Consider the following 21,471-nt stretch of genomic DNA (forward strand, 5'->3'; position numbering starts at 1 on the left):
TAAGATAGTAGGCAGGCTGTAAGCATATGTGTCTTGTATCCGGGTGCGTTGTCAGTCTCAGATTGGTCCCTGGAGTGCATGATGGGCTCATGTTCACCTTGTGAAGTCTCTTCGTGGCATCCCTCGAGGTGATATCCCCAGAGCGACATAGTATAAGGTGGTAGGTAGGTATACATGCTTTCAACAATTGGTTCATTGTACAGGAGATGTATAAACTCCTGTACTGACTGCACCTGGGAGTGTAGCGAGAGTATAGTATTAGTGCACCACAACCTGGCATGGCGTGATTCATTGACTGTGTTATGATACAATATCTTGCATAATATGATGCGTCATATGCATGCTTTTGTTGCTTTAACTGGCGCAAGTGGTACAGTCAGTGTTCTGGGACTTTCTGGAAGCTGTATTACACAATGATTCCTAAGAGGTGTACCAAATTCCTCACTGAGTTGCAGAAGTATATCAGAAGTTTGCAAACAGTAGTTACATTGTGGTGTAACTCACTGACCAGATGTTACCCCAGCTGCCCAGGGTGTGAGATGGCTCTATCATTGAAAAAAGTAATTTTTAACTAATCACATACTTGCATAGCCTTTAGAAAGGCTATTCCACGCATACCTTTTGTATATAAATTACCACAGTAGTTTTTTAATAAGTCTGTTTTTATTTATATGCTAATTAGCTTCTCCGTGCACCCCAGAGGTCTCTTCATGCACTTCTGTATATACTGCTGCTGACTCCTCCTCCTTGCTCTCAAACACAGCACACAGCAGGTAGAGGAGAGCTGGCTGACAACTTCCTGTGCACGGAGAAGCTAATTAGCATATGAATAAAAACGGCCTATTAAAACACTACTGAGGCAACTTACATACAAAAGTTACGTGTGAAATAGCCTTTCTAAAGGCTATGCAAGTATGTGATTAGTTACAAATTACTTTTCTCAATGACAGAGCCCCTTTAAGGGCTAGTCCCATGCTTCAGATGGGAGAACATGGACAGACAATTTGCAGGAGGTCATGCTATGCTGAAGAGAACATCTGATAAGGCCATGTTGATAATTTGTGGAGAGAGGGACCCCAACATCAACTAGTATACTTCAATTATATACTGTACTTGGTAAGCAGAACCCCACAACAACAGAATCAGAGGTGTACAGTGTTGGCCAAAAGTATTGGCACCCCTGCAATTCTGTCAGATAGTACTCAGTTTCATCCAGAAAATGATTGCAATCACAAACTCTTTGGTATTAATATCTTCATTTATTTTGCTTGCAATTAAAAAACACAAAAGAGAATGAAAAAAAAGTCAAATCATTGATCATTTTACACAAAACTCCAAAAATGGACCGGACAAAAGTATTGGCACCCTCAACCTAATACTTGGTAGCACAACCTTTAGACAAAATAACTGCGAACAACCGCTTCCGGTAACCATCAATGAGTTTCTTACAATGCTCTGCTGGAATGTTAGACCATTCTTCTTTGGCAAACTGCTCCAGGTCCCTGAGATGTGAAGGGGGCCTTCTCCAAACGGCCATTTTGAGATCTCTCCACAGATGTTCTATGGGATTTAGGTCTGGTCTCATTGCTGGCCACTTTAGAAGTCTCCAGTGCTTTCTCTCAAACCATTTTCTAGTGCTTTTTGAAGTGTGTTTTGGGTCATTGTCCTGCTGAAAGACCCATGACCTCTGAGGGAGACCCAGCTTTCTCACACTAGGCCCTACATTATGCTGCAAAATTTGTTGGTAGTCTTCAGACTTCATAATGCCATGCACACGGTCAAGCAGTCCAGTGCCAGAGGCAGCAAAGCAACCCCAAAACATCAGGGAACTTCCGCCATGTTTGACTGTAGGGACCGTGTTCTTTTCTTTGAAGGCCTCTTTTTTTTCCTATAAACTCTATGTTGATGCCTTTTCCCAAAAAGCTCTACTTTTGTCTCATCTGACCAGAGAACATTCTTCCAAAACATTTTTGGCTTTCTCAGGTAAGTTTTGGCAAACTCCAGCCTGGCTTTTTTATGTCTCTGGGTGGGTCTTCCTGGGTATCCTACCATACAGTCCCTTTTCATTCAGACACCGACGGATAGTACGGGTTGACACTGTTGTACCCTCGGACTGCAGCTTGAACTTGTTTGGATGTTAGTTGAGGTTCTTTATCCACCATCCGCACAATTTTGCTTCTCAAGTCCTCAGGCAGTTCTTTGCTCTTCTTTCTTTTCTCCATGCTCAATGTGGTACACAGAAGGGCACAGGACAGAGGTTGAGTCAACTGACTGCAAGTGTGATTTAGTTATTGCCACCACCTGTTAGGTGCCTCAGGTAAGTAACAGGTGCTGTTAATTGCACAAATTAGAGAAGCATCACATGATTTTTCCAACAGTGCCAATACTTTTGTCCACCCCCTTGTTTATGTTTGGTGTAGAATTATATCCAATTTGGCTTTTTGACAATTCTTTTTGTGGTTTTCCATTGTAGACAAATTAAATGAAGATAATAATACCAAAGAGTTTGTGCTTGCAATCATTTTCTGGAAGAAAATGAGTATTATCTGATAGAATTGCAGGGGTGCCAATACTTTTGGCCAACACTGTAGCTAGGGGATGAGCACGGGGGGGGGGGGGGGGAATGAACATAACCAACTGGGCCCCCAACTTATACCAATATTATCACTATACCGTGACTGTATAGTGGTATATATCGGCTCTACACAGGGCTCTGCAGACGTTTAGGTGTATACAGTACATTTACATTTAGTGACTTACAGGTGACGTCTCTGACTAATCGTTAACATATCCATTCCATTTCTCTTCCATATGGACCACCGCTACTTCTGTCAATCTCTGTAAAGTTTGCAATACAGACATCTTTGACTCTTTACTTTTCCAGGCACCTGACCCACATTGTCCTCAACTGCACACCCATTCTAATGCTTCCCCAATTCTAAAATATATAATATAACCCCCCATAATGAATAATACCCCTAAATGCATCTTTAAATTAATAACTTCCTTGTGTACCGCCTTTACCCCCCATATTAATAATCTCCAGTTACTCCAGCCGGTAACAGGCCCTATTTACTTACCAATCCTGGCAGGGACTGGGATCGGTAAGTGACGTCGCAGGCCCAACAAACACTATTATTATACTCACGGATCTTTTCAGACCCCAGAGTATAATGATCGGAGGCCGGGGATAGGTAAGGGAACATAAAAAATACTGTTACTTACCTCTCCGGGCAGGCTTCGGGCCTAGTTGTGTGATGTCCACTGAAGAGTGCAGCGGAGCCGGAGATAGGTAAGTGACAGTGTTTTTTATGTTGGCCCCCCTCCCCCGGTCTCCAATTATTATACTCTGGGGCCTGAAAAGACCCCAGAGTATAATAATTGTTCATGGCTGATCACAATGGGGCAAAAATACTGTGTATAGGGGCAACTATGGAGCATAGAGATGAGCGAACAGTGTTCTATCGAACTCATGTTCGATCGGATATTAGGCTGTTCGGCATGTTCGAATCGAATCGAACACCGCGTGGTAAAGTGCGCCATTACTCGATTCCCCTCCCACCTTCCCTGGCGCCTTTTTTGCTCCAATAACAGCGCAGGGTAGGTGGGACAGGAACTACGACACCGGTGACGTTGAAAAAAGTAGGCAAAACCCATTGGCTGCCGAAAACATGTGACCTCTAATTTAAAAGAACAGCGACGCCCAGGTTCGCGTCATTCTGAGCTTGCAATTCACCGGGGACGGAGGTTTCCGTCCAGTTAGCTAGGGGTTAGATTCTGGGTAGGCAGGGACAGGCTAGGATAGGAAGGAGAAGACAACCACAACAGCTCTTATAAGAGCTAAATTCCAGGGAGAAGCTTGTCAGTGTAACGTGGCACTGACGGGCTCAATCGCCGCAACCCAGCTTTCCGCTGATCCTGAATGGAATACACTGACAGTGTATTCCCGTATACCCGATATATACCCCCGATACCCGTTCCAACGGTGTGCCCCCCCACCTTCACCCCAGAAATACCCTGCAAGTCCCCTAGCAATAGAATTGGGGCTATATACACCCACTATTTTTGCTACTGCTATATAGTGCCATTGTCTGACTGGGAATTCAAAGAATATATTGGGCTTACATATAACTTCAATTCCAGGGAGAAGCTTGTCAGTGTAACGTGGCACTGACGGGCTCAATCGCCGCAACCCAGCTTTCCCAGGATCCTGAATGGAACACACTGACAGTGTATTCCCGTATACCCCATATATACACCCCAAATCCCCGTTCCAATGGTGTGCCCCCCCACCTTCACCTCAGAAATACCCTGCAAGTCCCCTAGCAATAGAATTGGGGCTATATACACCCACTATTTTTGCTACTGGTATATAGTGCCATTGTCTGACTGGGAATTCAAAGAATATATTGGGGTTACGTGCACCCACAATTTTTGCTACTGGTATATAGTGCCATTGTCTCACTGGGAATTCAAAGAATATATTGGGGTTACGTGCACCCACAATTTTTGCTACTGGTATATAGTGCCATTGTCTGACTGGGAATTCAAAGAATATATTGGGGTTACGTGCACCCACAATTTTTGCTACTGGTATATAGTGCCATTGTCTGACTGGGAATTCAAAGAATATATTGGGGTTACAAATACCCTCATTTCTTGCTACTGGTATATAGTGCCATTGTCTGACTGTGAATTCAAAGAATATATTGGGGTTACAAATACCCTCATTTCTTGCTACTGCCATATAGTGCCAGTTTCTGACTGGTAATTCAAAGAATATATTGGGGTTATAAATACCCTCATTTCTTGCTACTGGTATATAGTGCCATTGTCTGACTGGTAATTCAAAGAATATATTGGGGTTATAAATACCCTCATTTCTTGCTACTGGTATATAGTGCCATTGTCTGACTGGGAATTCAAAGAATATATTGGGGTTACAAATACCCTCATTTCTTGCTACTGCCATATAGTGCCAGTTTCTGACTGGGAATTCAAAGAATATATTGGGGTTACGTGCACCCACAATTTTTGCTACTGGTATATAGTGCCATTGTCTGACTGGGAATTCAAAGAATATATTGGGGTTACGTGCACCCACAATTTTTGCTACTGGTATATAGTGCCATTGTCTGACTGGGAATTCAAAGAATATATTGGGGTTATAAATACCCTCATTTCTTGCTACTGGTATATAGTGCCATTGTCTGACTGTGAATTCAAAGAATATATTGGGGTTTCAAATACCCTCATTTCTTGCTACTGCCATATAGTGCCAGTTTCTGACTGGTAATTCAAAGAATATATTGGGGTTACGTGCACCCACAATTTTTGCTACTGGTATATAGTGCCATTGTCTGACTGGGAATTCAAAGAATATATTGGGGTTACAAATACCCTCATTTCTTGCTACTGGTATATAGTGCCATTGTCTGACTGGGAATTCAAAGAATATATTGGGGTTATAAATACCCTCATTTCTTGCTACTGGTATATAGTGCCATTGTCTGACTGGAAATTCAAAGAATATATTGGGGTTAAAAATACCCTCATTTCTTGCTACTGCCATATAGTGCCAGTTTCTGACTGGTAATTCAAAGAATATATTGGGGTTACGTGCACCCACAATTTTTGCTACTGGTATATAGTGCCATTGTCTGACTGGGAATTCAAAGAATATATTGGGGTTACGTGCACCCACAATTTTTTGCTACTGGTATATAGTGCCATTGTCTGACTGGGAATTCAAAGAATATATTGGGGTTATAAATACCCTCATTTCTTGCTACTGGTATATAGTGCCATTGTCTGACTGGGAATTCAAAGAATATATTGGGGTTACAAATACCCTCATTTCTTGCTACTGCCATATAGTGCCAGTTTCTGACTGGTAATTCAAAGAATATATTGGGGTTACGTGCACCCACAATTTTTGCTACTGGTATATAGTGCCATTGTCTGACTGGGAATTCAAAGAATATATTGGGGTTACGTGCACCCACAATTTTTGCTACTGGTATATAGTGCCATTGTCTGACTGGGAATTCAAAGAATATATTGGGGTTATAAATACCCTCATTTCTTGCTACTGGTATATAGTGCCATTGTCTGACTGTGAATTCAAAGAATATATTGGGGTTACAAATACCCTCATTTCTTGCTACTGCCATATAGTGCCAGTTTCTGACTGGTAATTCAAAGAATATATTGGGGTTACGTGCACCCACAATTTTTGCTACTGGTATATAGTGCCATTGTCTGACTGGGAATTCAAAGAATATATTGGGGTTACAAATACCCTCATTTCTTGCTACTGGTATATAGTGCCATTGTCTGACTGGGAATTCAAAGAATATATTGGGGTTATAAATACCCTCATTTCTTGCTACTGGTATATAGTGCCATTGTCTGACTGGAAATTCAAAGAATATATTGGGGTTAAAAATACCCTCATTTCTTGCTACTGCCATATAGTGCCAGTTTCTGACTGGTAATTCAAAGAATATATTGGGGTTACGTGCACCCACAATTTTTGCTACTGGTATATAGTGCCATTGTCTGACTGGGAATTCAAAGAATATATTGGGGTTACAAATACCCTCATTTCTTGCTACTGCCATATAGTGCCAGTTTCTGACTGGTAATTCAAAGAATATATTGGGGTTATAAATACCCTCATTTCTTGCTACTGGTATATAGTGCCATTGTCTGACTGGGAATTCAAAGAATATATTGGGGTTATAAATACCCTCATTTCTTGCTACTGGTATATAGTGCCATTGTCTGACTGGGAATTCAAAGAATATATTGGGGTTACGTGCACCCACAATTTTTGCTACTGGTATATAGTGCCAATTTCTAACTGGGAATTCAAAATGCGCAAGGCTCCCGGAAAGGGACGTGGACGAGGCCGTGGGCGAAGTCGGGGGAATGGTTCTGGGGAGCAAGGTAGCAGTGAAGCCACAGGGCGTCCCGTGCCTACTCCTGTGGGGCAGCAAGCATTGCGCCACTCCACAGTGCCAGGGTTGCTTGCCACATTAACTAAACTGCAGGGTACAAACCTTAGTAGGCCCGAGAACCAGGAACAGGTCTTGCAATGGCTGTCAGAGAACGCTTACAGCACATTGTCCAGCAGCCAGTCAGACTCTGCCTCCTCTCCTCCTATTACCCAACAGTCTTGTCCTCCTTCCTCCCAAAATTCCCAAGCTTCACAGAACAATAACCCCAACTGTCCCTGCTCCCCAGAGCTGTTCTCCGCTCCTTTCATTGTCCCTCAACCTGCCTCTCCACGTCACGATTCCACGAACCTAACAGAGGAGCATCTGTGTCCAGATGCTCAAACACTAGAGTCTCCTCCATCTCCGTTCGATTTGGTGGTGGATGACCAGCAACCCACCCTCATCGACGATGATGTGACGCAGTTGCCGTCAGGGCATCCAGTTGACCGGCGCATTGTGCGGGAGGAGGAGATGAGACAGGAGTTGGAAGAGGAAGTGGTGGATGATGAGGACACTGACCCGACCTGGACAGGGGGGATGTCAAGCGGGGAAAGTAGTGTGGATGTTGAGGCAGGTGCAGCACCAAAAAGGGTAGCTAGAGGCAGAAGCAGAGGTCAGCAGCTTAGGCGAAGCCAGGCCACACCCGGAATCTCCCAAGATGTTCCAGTTCGTACCCAGCCCCGAAAAACTCCCACCTCGAGGGCACGTTTCTCGAAGGTGTGGAGTTTTTTCAAGGAATGCGCCGAGGACAGATATAGTGTTGTCTGCACAATTTGCCTCTCGAAATTGATTAGGGGCTCTGAGAAGAGCAACCTGTCCACCACTTCAATGCGCCGTCATTTGGAATCCAAGCACTGGAATCAGTGGCAGGCAGCAACGGCAGGACAAAGGCCGCCTGCCGTTCACGCCACTGCCACTGCCTCTGCCACTGCCTCTGCCTCTGCCACTGCCACTGCTGACTGTGCTGGCGATGCACTCCAGAGGACGAGCCAGGACACCACTTCATCTGCCTCCGCCACTTTGTTGACTTCTCCCTCATCCTCCCCTGTTCCTGTCTTATCTCCTTCTCCTGCACCATCAAAGGCACCATCAGGCGCTTCTTTACAACAACCCACCATCTCTCAGACATTGGAGCGGCGGCAGAAATACACTGCTAACCACCCACACGCGCAAGCCTTGAACGCCAACATCGCTAAACTGCTGGCCCAGGAGATGTTGGCGTTCCGGCTTGTTGAAACTCCCGCCTTCCTGGACCTGATGGCAACTGCGGCACCTCGCTATGCCGTCCCTAGCCGTCACTACTTCTCCCGGTGTGCCGTCCCCGCCTTGCACCAGCACGTGTCACTCAACATCAGGCGGGCCCTTAGTTCCGCGCTTTGCACAAAGGTCCACTTGACCACCGACGCATGGACAAGTGCATGCGGACAGGGACGCTACATTTCACTGACGGCACACTGGGTGAATGTAGTTGAGGCTGGGACTGCTTCCCAAACTGGCCCGGTGTACCTCGTCTCCCCGCCTAACATTCCTGGCAGGGACACGAGAAGAACACCCCCCTCCTCCTCCTCATCTACCGCCTCCTCCTCCGCCACCGCCTCCTCCTCCGCTGTTAGATTGACCCCAGCTACGAGTTGGAAACGTTGCAGCACTGGCGTTGGTAGACGTCAGCAGGCTGTGCTGAAGCTGATCAGCTTGGGGGACAGACAGCACACTGCCTCCGAGGTGAGGGATGCCCTCCTCGATGAGACGGCAATATGGTTTGAGCCGCTGCACCTGGGCCCAGGCATGGTCGTTTGTGATAACGGCCGGAACCTGGTAGCAGCTCTGGAGCTTGCCGGACTCCAACATGTTCCATGCCTGGCCCACGTCTTCAACCTAGTGGTGCAACGTTTCCTAAAGAGCTACCCCAATGTTCCAGAGCTACTGGTGAAAGTGCGGTGCATGTGCGCCCACTTTCGCAAGTCGACAGTAGCCGCTGCTAGCTTAAAATCTCTCCAGCAACGCCTGCATGTGCCACAACACCGGCTTTTGTGCGACGTCCCCACACGCTGGAACTCAACGTTTCAGATGTTGAATAGAGTGGTTGAGCAGCAGAGACCTTTGATGGAATACCAGCTACAAAACCCTAGGATGCCACAAAGTCAGCTGCCTCAGTTTCACATCCATGAGTGGCCATGGATGAGAGACCTTTGTGACATCCTACGGGTCTTTGAGGAGTCCACAAGGAGGGTGAGCTCTGAGGATGCGATGGTGAGCCTTACAATCCCTCTCTTGTGTGTTCTGAGAGAATCCCTGATTGACATCAGGGATAACTCAGATCACACAGAGGAGTTAGGGATAGCATCCGATCCGTCACAGCTGGAGAGTAGGTCCACACATCTGTCCGCTTCACTGCGTTTAATGAAGGAGGGGGAGGAGGAAGAAGAGTTGTCCGATGATGTGATGGTGATACAGGAGGCTTCCGGGCAACTTCGAATCGTCCCATTGTTGCAGCGCGGATGGGTAGACATGGAGGATGAGGAGGAAATGGAGATTGAACTTTCCGGTGGGGCCAGAGGAGTCATGCCAACTAACACTGTGGCAGACATGGCTGAGTTCATGTTGGGGTGCTTTACAACCGACAAGCATATTGTCAAAATCATGGAGGACAACCAGTACTGGATCTTTGCTATCCTTGACCCCCAGTATAAAAACAACATCTCGTCTTTTATTCCGGTAGAGGGGAGGGCCAATCGCATCAATGCTTGCCACAGGCAATTGGTGCAGAATATGATGGAGATGTTTCCAGCATGTGATGTTGGCGGCAGGGAGGGCAGTTCCTCCAGTAGGCAACCAAGTTCTCACCGGTCCACACAAACGAGGGGCACACTGTCTAAGGTCTGGGACACCTTGATGGCACCCCCTCGCCAAAGTGCCGCCACGGAGGGTCCTAGTGTCACCAGGCGTGAGAAGTATAGGCGCATGTTGCGGGAATACCTTTCCGACCACAGCCCTGTCCTCTCCGACCCCTCTGCGCCCTACACGTATTGGGTGTCGAAGTTGGACCTGTGGCTTGAACTTGCCCTATATGCCTTGGAGGTGCTGTCCTGTCCTGCCGCCAGCGTCCTATCTGAGAGGGTGTTCAGTGCAGCCGGTGGCATCATCACTGACAAGCGCACCCGTCTGTCAGCTGAGAGTGCCGAACGGCTCACTTTGATAAAAATGAACCACCACTGGATAGAGCCTTCATTTTTGGGCCCACCTGTGTAAAGCACCCCAACATGAAACTCCATGTCTGCACTCAACCTCTCCAATTCCTCCGCATCCTCATACTCATCCACCATAAGCGTTGCACAATTCTGCTAATACTAGGCTCCCTCCACCCTGATTTCCACCAACTCTGCTGGTTAGAGGCTCCCTCCACCCTGATTTCCACCAACTCTGCTGGTTAGAGGCTCCCTCCACCATGAATTGGTCCAAACTGGGCTGTTTAGAGGCTCCCTCCACCATGAATTGGTCCAAACTGGGGTTTTTAGAGGCTCCCTCCACCATGAATTGGTCCAAACTGGGCTGTTTAGAGGCTCCCTCCACCATGAATTGGTCCAAACTGGGGTTTTTAGAGGCTCCCTCCACCATGAATTGGTCCAAACTGGGGTTTTTAGAGGCTCCCTCCACCATGAATTGGTCCAAACTGGGCTGGCTAGAGGCTCCCTCCACCATGAATTTGCCCAAACTGGGCTGTTTCGAGGCTCCCTCCACCATGAATTTGCCCAAACTGGGCTGTTTAGAGGCTCCCTCCACCATGAATTGGTCCAAACTGGGGTTTTTAGAGGCTCCCTCCACCATGAATTTGCCCAAACTGGGCTGTTTAGAGGCTCCCTCCACCATGAATTTGCCCAAACTGAGCTGTTTAGAGGCTCCCTCCACCATGAATTGGTCCAAACTGGGGTTTTTAGAGGCTCCCTCCACCATGAATTGGTCCAAACTGGGGGTTTTTAGAGGCTCCCTCCACCATGAATTTGCCCAAACTGGGCTGTTTAGAGGCTCCCTCCACCATGAATTTGCCCAAACTGGGCTGTTTAGAGGCTCCCTCCACCATGAATTGGTCCAAACTGGGGTTTTTAGAGGCTCCCTCCACCATGAATTGGTCCAAACTGGGGGTTTTTAGAGGCTCCCTCCACCATGAATTTGCCCAAACTGGGCTGTTTCGAGGCTCCCTCCACCATGAATTTGCCCAAACTGGGCTGTTTAGAGGCTCCCTCCACCATGAATTGGTCCAAACTGGGGTTTTTAGAGGCTCCCTCCACCATGAATTGGTCCAAACTGGGCTGTTTATAGGCTCCCTCCACCATGAATTGGTCCAAACTGGGGTTTTTAGAGGCTCCCTCCACCATGAATTGGTCCAAACTGGGGTTTTTAGAGGCTCCCTCCACCATGAATTTGCCCAAACTGGGCTGTTTAGAGGCTCCCTCCACCATGAATTGGTCCAAACTGGGCTGTTTAGAGGCTCCCTCCACCATGAATTGGTCCAAACTGGGGTTTTTAGAGGCTCCCTCCACCATGAATTTGCCCAAACTGGGCTGTTTAGAGGCTCCCTCCACCATGAATTTGCCCAAACTGAGCTGTTTAGAGGCTCCCTCCACCATGAATTGGTCCAAACTGGGGTTTTTAGAGGCTCCCTCCACCATGAATTTGCCCAAACTGAGCTGTTTAGAGGCTCCCTCCACCATGAATTGGTCCAAACTGGGGTTTTTAGAGGCTCCCTCCACCATGAATTGGTCCAAACTGGGGGTTTTTAGAGGCTCCCTCCACCATGAATTTGCCCAAACTGGGCTGTTTAGAGGCTCCCTCCATCATGAATTGGTCCAAACTGGGGTTTTTAGAGGCTCCCTCCACCATGAATTGGTCCAAACTGGGGTTTTTAGAGGCTCCCTCCACCATGAATTTGCCCAAACTGGGCTGTTTAGAGGCTCCCTCCACCATGAATTGGTCCAAACTGGGGTTTTTAGAGGCTCCCTCCACCATGAATTGGTCCAAACTGGGGGTTTTTAGAGGTTCCCTCCACCATGAATTTGCCCAAACTGGGGTTTTTAGAGGCTCCCTCCACCATGAATTTGCCCAAACTGGGTTGTTTAGAGGCTCCCTCCACCATGAATTGGTCCAAACGGGGGTTTTTAGAGGCTCCCTCCACCATGAATTGGTCCAAACTGGGCTGCTTAGAGGCTCCCTCCACCATGAATTGGTCCAAACTGGGGTTTTTAGAGGCTCCCTCCACCATGAATTGGTCCAAACTGGGCTGTTTAGAGGCTCCCTCCACCATGAATTGGTCCAAACTGGGGTTTTTAGAGGCTCCCTCCACCATGAATTTGCCCAAACTGGGCTGTTTAGAGGCTCCCTCCACCATGAATTGGTCCAAACTGGGGTTTTTAGAGGCTCCCTCCACCATGAATTTGCCCAAACTCTGCTGGTTAGAGGCTCAATCCACCCTGATTTTCAAAACAAATGTTGGTGCCAACCTCAACTTACTACAAGGGCCAAATTCACTGCTGGTGACAAGCTCTCCTCACTGCAAGTGCCAAATACACATGTTTCAAGGTGTTTTCCTACTGTCAGAGAGGTGGTATTGAGTGTGTAAAGTGTGTAGTTGTTAGGCTGTGATGTTGGGGTAATAGAGGGTCTTTGGTGTGTTAGATACCCCCAGACATGCTTCCCCTGCTGTCCCAGTGTCATTCCAGAGGTGTTGGCATCATTTCCTGGGGTGTCATAGTGGACTTGGTGACCCTCCAGACACGGATTTGGGTTTCCCCCTTAACGAGTATCTGTTCCCCATAGACTATAATGGGGTTCGAAACCCTTTCGAACACACGAACATTGAGCGGCTGTTCGAATCGAATTTCGAACCTCGAACATTTTAGTGTTCGCTCATCTCTAATGGAGCATAATATTAAGTGCAGGGGCCACTAGTATCTGCAGGCGCCACTATGAGGCATAATAGTATGTGCAGGGGCCACTATGGAGTGTAATACTGTGTGCAGGGACCCCATGGGGGGACTACTATGGGGAATAATAGAGTGCCCAGGAATGCGGGTGTGGGGGTGGGTGGGGAGGAAGTCGGTCAGAGTTTTCAGCGTCAGCCGGGGGGGGGCATGTCATAAGTTCAACACAGGGCCCCGCCATTCCTAGTTACGCCACTGCTCCCAGGTGTTTCCTAATTAAAAAGTTAAAATTAAAAAAAATTGGGGTTTCAGTTCTCGAGACCCACAGGATCTGCTGCTTGAATGGACTGTGGTACTTGGGTAAGCACTGTGACCGCTTCTCTGTTCTTTGACCATGTAATGTAACTACAGCCTTGTCCTATACATGTCTATGTTATAAGGCTGGAATTACATTGCGGTCACTATAAACAGACAGCGTGTGATAAAAACAGATGCCATGGCTTCTTCATACAGCTGATCAGTAGGGAATCACTTCTCTCTTATTGATGATCTATTCAGAGGAGAGATCATCTATGAAAATGAGCTGGAAAACTCCTTAAGGCTGGGGCTCTACATTGTGGAAACACAGCTTTTTTGTTGCATATTTTGTTGCAATTTTTTGAGCCAAAGCCAGAACTAGATTGAGCAGAAGTTAGAAGTATAAGAGCTTTCTATATATTTCCAATACCATTTGTGACCACTCTTGGCTTTGACTAAAAAAACTGCAACAAAAAAAGCTGCATTTCCGCAACATGGGGCCTTAGCCTGAGGCTGGGCCTCATGTGGTATAAATGCCGTGGTGTGGCCATGGTGTAAATGCTGCAGAAAAAATGCAGCATTTAACAATTCCTGCAAAGTGGATGGGATTTTAGCAAATTCCATCCACACATTGCAGAAAAAGAAGTGGAGTGGACATGCTGCGATTTCCAAAACTGTTGCGGTTTTAGAATTCATATTATGTCAATTATACCTACGGAAATGCTAGCGGTTTCCCAATAGGCATAATGGAAGCAGAAAGTCTGCAGAGGAAACCTCTACAGACTTTCTGTGAAAAACACTGCAGGAAAACCTGTTTGTTTCCGCCGCACTTTTTCCTGCAGCACTTTTCTTTGCAGCATTGCTGTGAGCCGTTGCTGAAAGAAGCCGCATCGGCCTCTTCTTCTCCATGCGCATGGGCCAAGCATAGGATGTCTGCGTTCTGACTTGTGCCTGAGAGCAAACGTGTTTTGTCTACTCTTGGTGTCTTGTAAACCACAGGCCTAAAGTGGCTTGCGGCATGAATGGCGGCCCAGGGGTGGGCCCCACAGAGTCAATGGGCCCAGGGGAGCTGCCCGATCACTAGCTATGCCTCTGTTTCTGTTCTTCAATGACTATTATCAAATGCATGAACGTCTTAGTAGAAGAAAGGAATTTTTCATTATGAATGGTGCCTTGTGGAAAGAGCGTGTTTTATTCAGATAAAGGAATAAATATATTATCCTGTTCAAAGAAACTCATGTACTGTATATATTGTCTGACAACTTGTGACCATGTGCAGTGACACAGAGCCATATACAAAGAGGGGAGGGGCAAGGAAGATGCTGTATACAAAAGGACTAGTGATCAGCTAAAGAAACTAAATTTCAATTTGGAACTCCAATATATACTTTCAAATACACCTTATAATTTTCTTATTATATTACACAGCAGAGACCCGATGCTAATTCCTGCGGTCAGTGTCTACGTTGATCACAGGCATTAAGGTCCCTGACTCCTCTATGGGTTTGTTCACACAGCAGAAACCTTTTCCACTGTGTGACTTTTCCGCATTGCATTCAGCATCCCGTCGCGGTATCCCGCTTCTGATTAGGCCCAAATGAATGGGCTTTATCAGGAGGGAGTCTCGAGCCGCTGATGCAGCGGCTGAATCATCCACAGAATCCGTGTAAAGATAAGGCATGCCTCTTCTTTTTCCCACTAGCTGAAAAAAAAGTGAGTGACTAGCGGGACTAGCGGGAAAAAAAAGTGAGTGACTCCCATTGAAATGAATGGGAGACGTTTTTGCAGGCAGATTTTGAGGCGAATTCCGTGTCAAAATTCGCCTGCAAAATACTCTGTGTGAACATACCCTATAAAATCTGACTGAGGTACAGTGTTGCCGGGGCCGGCCTCCTTTTGCTATGACAGGTGGGAGTTATTGAAGGCTTCATGGATTGTCTGAAATATTCACTCCAGCGTGTAGTTTTAAAATATAACTTTTAATCCAAAGCTAAGATAAAAAATGACATGTACATGGAATCCAGTCATGATAAAAACAAGGAAGAAAAGCTTACGCGTTTCGGGAATAAAACATGCTTCCTTTAGTCATATTGGCTCTGTAGTTGCAGTCCGGGGCTCCTCTCCGTGCAGCCTCTTCATCATGTTCATGTCAGCATGAGGAATTCATTTCGTTCCAAGGTGGTAAGAGCTTCACTATTACATTTTCCTACGCCATGGATTGTCTACCATACAAATGCCAATATTCTGCAATGCATTGTAATTAGAGATGAGCGAGTAGTGTTCGATCGAGTAGGTGTTCGATCGAATACTACGGTATTCAAAATACTCGTACTCGATCGAACACTACTAGCTGTTCGAAGTTTAAGGCTCGATGCAGAACCAGCGTTGATTGGCAGAATGCTATACATTCTGCCAATCAACGCTGGTTCTTCTCTTACCTTTCTGAAGTCTTCTCCTGAAACGAGCATTTCCCCCCATAGACTATAATGGGGTTCGAAATTCATTCGAACAGTCGAACAGTGTGCGGCTGTTTGAATCGGATTTCGAACCTCGGACATTTTAGTGTTCGCTCATCTCTAATTGTAATGCATTACATTAATGACACCATATGTATGCCTTTATTCGGGAATATAAAAAAGTTACAGGTGTCAGAATATGACAACTTTTAGGAAAAATTTTTTTTGCAAAGTTTTAGATATTTAAAATGTAAATCAAACTATATAAATTTGGTATCCCTAAATTGTACTGAAATATAGAACATAGGTGACATGTAATTTTGTTTGCACAGTGAAAGTTAAGCCCTCATATGGCACTGTGAACAGAAATAAGAAAGTTATGGGTTTTGGACGGCGGGAAGTCAAAAAGAAAAATTGAAAAATGGCATCTGCTCCACACAAGTCATAAATACAGCGTAAAAGCTTCTTCATTTAGGCCTTTTCTTGCCAAAATGTGAAAGTGGTGAGAGCAGCATTACAGCATAAAAAAAAGGCACAAGGGGCCATACGATGGCTCAGTGGTTAGCACTGCAGCCTTGCAGCACTGGAGTCCTGGTGTTCAAATCCCGCCAAGGGCAAAAAACCATCTGCAAGGAGTTTGTATGTTCTCTCCGTGTTTGCATGGATTTTCATTCCAAATCCCAAGAAAGACATACTGATAGGGAAAAAATGTACATCGTGAGATCTATGTGGGGCTCACAATCTACATTAAAAAAAAAAGGCACAAATGATGGTAGTATATAAATATGAGGGTTGCTACAGTCACCTGTGGACCGACTGGCTGGTGATGACCGTAGAGTATCGGTAGGTGAAGAAGACTGTGTACACTGTGAAGTAAAACAGTAGAACAGTGAAGTAAAAATTGGGTGGTGCTCTCCTCAGATGCAACAATACAATTGATGAGTATAGATTCGTTCATTAAAGGATAACGCGTTTCAGGGTTTTGTGAACAACCACGTACCAAGATCTTCGTCAGATCTATGTTAATAAAAACATAATACACATAAAAGATACACTTGTATATGTACATCAATGTGAACATATTGAGAAAACAGAACATAATTGGCAATGATGTACCAGATTTCCAGATGAATTACAACTAAAGATGAGTGAACAGCGTTTGATCGAATAGGTATTCGATCGAATATCAGGCTATTCGATATATTCGTTTGCAATCGAATACCACGCGGCAGACGCAGTAAAAATTTGTATCCCCTCCCACCTTCCCTGGCGCTTTTTTTTGCACCGATAACTGTGCAGGGAAGGTGGGACAGGAACTACGACAACGTAGGCATTGAAAAAAAATAGGAAAAAACCATTGGCTGCCGAAATCAGGTGACCTCGGATGTATAAGAATAGTGCCCGCCATGTTCGTCTCATTTGCGGCTTGGAGAGATAGGGACAGAGATCTGCTGAGGGGTAGAGAGGGATTAGCTTCTGCTAGGCAGGAAATCTGAAGAACAACAACTGCTCTTTTCAGAGCTATACTGCAGGGAGAGGAGTCCATATACACTCAATCCAGCTTTCCTCGGTGTATAACCTCCCCCCCCCCCCCCGAGTTATGTAATACCTTCTAAACATAACCAGGAAGTTTATTGGCGCTGTGACCCAGACGTTTACCATCCTCCAGGTCGCAGCGCCAAAATAAAGTCGCACCAAACACTTACATATACACAAAGTCATGAATAAATTTTACATTTCACCCAATCCCTGTCCTGTCTATACCTGAGCTTTTTACACTAAAATACGTCTCTAGTGATGTCCGTTAAACACTAAAATAATAGTAATAATGATTATCACTAGAGATGAACGTATAAGTCGCTAAAATTTTTATAGGGGGATGGAAAATAAAATTTTTATGTAAAGTCCTATTTAATTTGCATGCACAAAATGGGGTGGCGTATTTCTGCGATTTTGGATTTTCTTTATCATCCGCCCCTGTAAATATATACATGTGAGGTATGTATGAACTCCTCATATCTTGCAGTTTTTTGGACAGTACATTTTGTTTGCAGAAAAGGATTGTTTGAGCCACACTTTAGTGGCAAATTTAAATTTTTGTGCAATTTTTGCTTGCAATCTCTGTTTGCCGCAATGTTGTATGAAGGTGGTTGTATATATGAACTATTAAATTGTGTTTTTATATACGGTATAATATGGAAAAAGTTAAATTTTGGTATCACAGTCACAGTTTGCAAGGTTGAGCATAGATTAGTGAATAACAGCAAAATCCTGCCTATCTTCTGTATTAGGGTTTTTGGGAGTCTGAACTCCCGTTGTAGTTGATGTTTGCGGTACATATAGTATATATATCTATATCTATATCTATATAGAGCAAATATGTGTTTTAGCGCATTTTTTCAAAAAATTATTTGTGTTTGTCACAAATTTGCGTGAATGTAGATGCGGCTATTGATGACCCATTAAGACATTTGTAATCTTCAGGTTTTCTAATTTCAAAAAAATAAATAGGGTTTAGGGGTTCACTTACTTTTCATGGTGTGTAATCCCTACATTTTATAGGATGATACATTTTTAACATTTCCAGCTTCAAAGCAGATTTTTGTTCCTTCCAGTTCTGGTGATTTTCTGAAGACTCGTGCATGCGGGTGTAGGCCATAGTGATATGTATGAACTCTGCACATGATGAACTCTTACTTTTAGGAGGTTTGGTGCAATTAATTTTATGCTTGGTTTCCGCTTTTAGCAACTAATATACATTTATTTGCATAAAACATTCACTTTAAAACAAAATTACATGAAGGTGCCTGTTCGTATACAGTACCAAGTGGCATTTTGACAATGCTGCAGGTGTCTACTTTAAGAAAATATATAGGTATGAGGGGGTTGGATGATTTTTTAATGTTGCAATTTAGGTTTGATTTGTCCATCTCAAAACTGTGAAAATTGCTCTGGCTACTGGAGGTGCAAAATTTCCAGAGACCCTTGGCAGTGAAAGGGTTAAAGGCTCAACTTACCCCAAGCGCAAAAAACTCTGCTGGTGCAAGGCTGAACTAACTTAAAGGGCCTAAAATTATGCTGGTAAAAGGCTGAAGTCACCTCAAGGGCCTCAATCTCTACTGGTAGCTCAGCTTAAGGGCCTCTAACTTAACTTGGAAGGGCTCACGTGAAGGGCCAGAAAAGTAATTTTTGGAGTTCTCACCACATCACACAAACATAAACAATAACAGTTAAGGGTGGGGGCTTTTGGATTTCCCATTGCTTATGCTATATGTGGTTGTCATGGGCAACGTGATTTAAAGGGGTGCATGCTAATGTTTCTTTAGCTTTAAATTTGTTTTTCTGTCCATACTATTGTGTAGGAAAGAAGGTTTCCAAGTATTTTTCCACTTTCTTAGAGGTTCTATAGAGTTTGGAAAGTGTCTAGTTGATAGGCTGTGATAGTGGGGTAATCCTGGGACTTGGGCGTGTTAGATGCTCCCAGGCATGCTTCCCCTGCTGTCCCAGTTGCATTCCAGAGGTGTTGGCATCATTTCCTGGGGTGTCATTGTGGACTTGGTGATTCTCCTTAGTCAAATTGTGGTTTCCCCTGAAATGAGCATTTTTTCCCCATAGACTATAATCGGATTCAATATTCAGTTGAATAGTCGAATATTGAGGGGCTACTCGAAACGAATATTGAATATTAAATATTTCACTACTCGCTCATCTCTCGTTATAACAATATTTCCGCACCCCGAACTACTTCTAACAACATGTGGTGAGCAGAAGTCAACAATTTTTGTATCATTGTTTAACTTTTGGGACTTCAGTTGACTGTTTTCTTTACCACATTTTCATAATATATATTTATTGACAAAGATGAATACTGCAGAGAGAACCCACAGTAGCAAAATCGCATCAGTATTTAGACTTTCTAATGCTAGTGATACTGAATTGAATGTTTCAAACAAAGAGTTAATATGAAAAAAAGAAAAACTCTTGAACCAAGAGGTTAAGATTTTTTGGGATCCCACGACACTCATGCAATATATCCAACAGGATATGATTCCTAGAGGCTTGAGACTCCATAAAACACCGATATTTGTTTATGACGATACATTTCTTCAAGCATGGAATAAAATTTTGACACGTTGCTCCTTAAAATTGATGGAACTAATTGTTGATTATGAAACCAAGAAACTGGGAAAGATACAAGAAGAAATAGCATCGATTCAGGAACAACTTGATAAAGTTAAATTATCTTTTAACTATTAGAAGAGAAAGTTATAGCAATCAAAAAGAAAAAAATTGAAAGAGACACTCAAGATTATGCTTCTGGATATATATATATACAGGGGCAGATCCAGGGCCGGGCGAGCCGGGCAACCACCCGGGGCCCCGCGCTTAGCGGGGCCCCGCGGCCCAGCCCTAACAAAATGGTCCCGGTCAGCCTCGGCATAGTCAGGCAAGTGCCGGGGCCCACAGAGCCTCTGGGGGCCCCCCGGCACTTACCTGTCACGATTTACATACGCGATGCAGGAGCTGTGAGATCAGCTCCTGCTTTAAAGCTCCGGCCCGGCTTACGTGTGTAGGCGCGATGACGTCATCACATCACACTTATACACGCAAGCCGGGCCGCAGCTAAGCAGGAGCTGAGATCACAGCTCCTGCATCGCGTATGTGACTGGAGTGAGAGAGAGGAGCGTCGGGGGAACGATGGAAGGTGAGTGATGGAAGGTGAGTGATGGAAGGTGAGTGTAAGTGTTTGTTTTGTATTAAATATTAAGGTGGAACATAATGAAGGGGGCCCATGAAACTGGGGGGCAAATGAAGGGGAGGGAGGGAACGGCATGACACTGGGGAAGATGAAGGGGGTGGGGAGAGAGCGGCATGAAACTGGGGACAAAGATGGAGGGGGCCCAAAGAAACTGGGGGGCAAATGAAGGGGAGGGGGGAACAGCATGACACTGGGGCAGATGGAGGGGGAGAGAACAGCACGACACTGGGGCAGATGGAGGGGGGAGAACAGCATGACACTGGGGCAGATGGAGGGGGGAGAACGGCATGACACTGGGGCAGATGGAGGGGGGGAGAACAGCATGACACTGGGGCAGATGGAGGGGGGGAACAGCATGACACTGGGGCAGATGGAGGGGGGAACAGCATGACACTGGGGCAGATGGAGGGGGGGAACAGCATGACACTGGGGCAGATGGAGGGGGGGAGAACGGCATGACACTGGGGCAGATGGGGGGGGAGAACGGCATGACACTGGGGCAGATGGAGGGGGGGGGGACAGCATGACACTGGGGCAGATGGAGGGGGGGAGAACGGCATGACACTGGGGCAGATGGAGGGGGGGAGAACGGCATGACACTGGGGCAGATGAAGGGGGGAGAACGGCATGACACTGGGGCAGATGGAGGGGGAGAACAGCATGACACTGGGGCAGATGAAGGGGGGAGAACGGCATGACACTGGGGCAGATGAAGGGGGAGAGAACGGCATGACACTGAGGCAGATGAAGGGGGGAGAATAGCATGACACTGGGGTGGATGGAGGGGGGAGAACAGCATGACACTGGGGCAGATGAAGGGGCGAGAACGGCATGACACTGGGGCAAATGAAGGGGGAGAGAACGGCATGACACTAGGGCAAATGAAGGGGGGGACAGCATGACACTGAGGCAGATGAAGGGGGGAGAATGGCATGATACTGGGACAGATGAAGGGGGGATGGCATGACACTGGGGCAAATGAAGGGGGGGGAGAACGGCATGACACTGAGGCAGATGAAGGGGGGAGAATGGCATGATACTGG

The 21,471-nt window shown here is 45.7% G+C and overlaps 1 protein-coding gene across 1 annotated transcript in view; it reads left to right on the forward strand.

The window, feature by feature from the left end:
* Positions 1 to 21,471, forward strand: part of ADGRL3 (adhesion G protein-coupled receptor L3) — an 877,296-nt gene that overhangs the window by 625,301 nt on the left and 230,524 nt on the right. The window lies entirely within an intron of this gene.

The sequence above is a fragment of the Leptodactylus fuscus genome, chromosome 1, assembly GCF_031893055.1.
Source record: "Leptodactylus fuscus isolate aLepFus1 chromosome 1, aLepFus1.hap2, whole genome shotgun sequence".
NCBI classification, from domain to species: Eukaryota; Metazoa; Chordata; class Amphibia; order Anura; family Leptodactylidae; genus Leptodactylus; species Leptodactylus fuscus.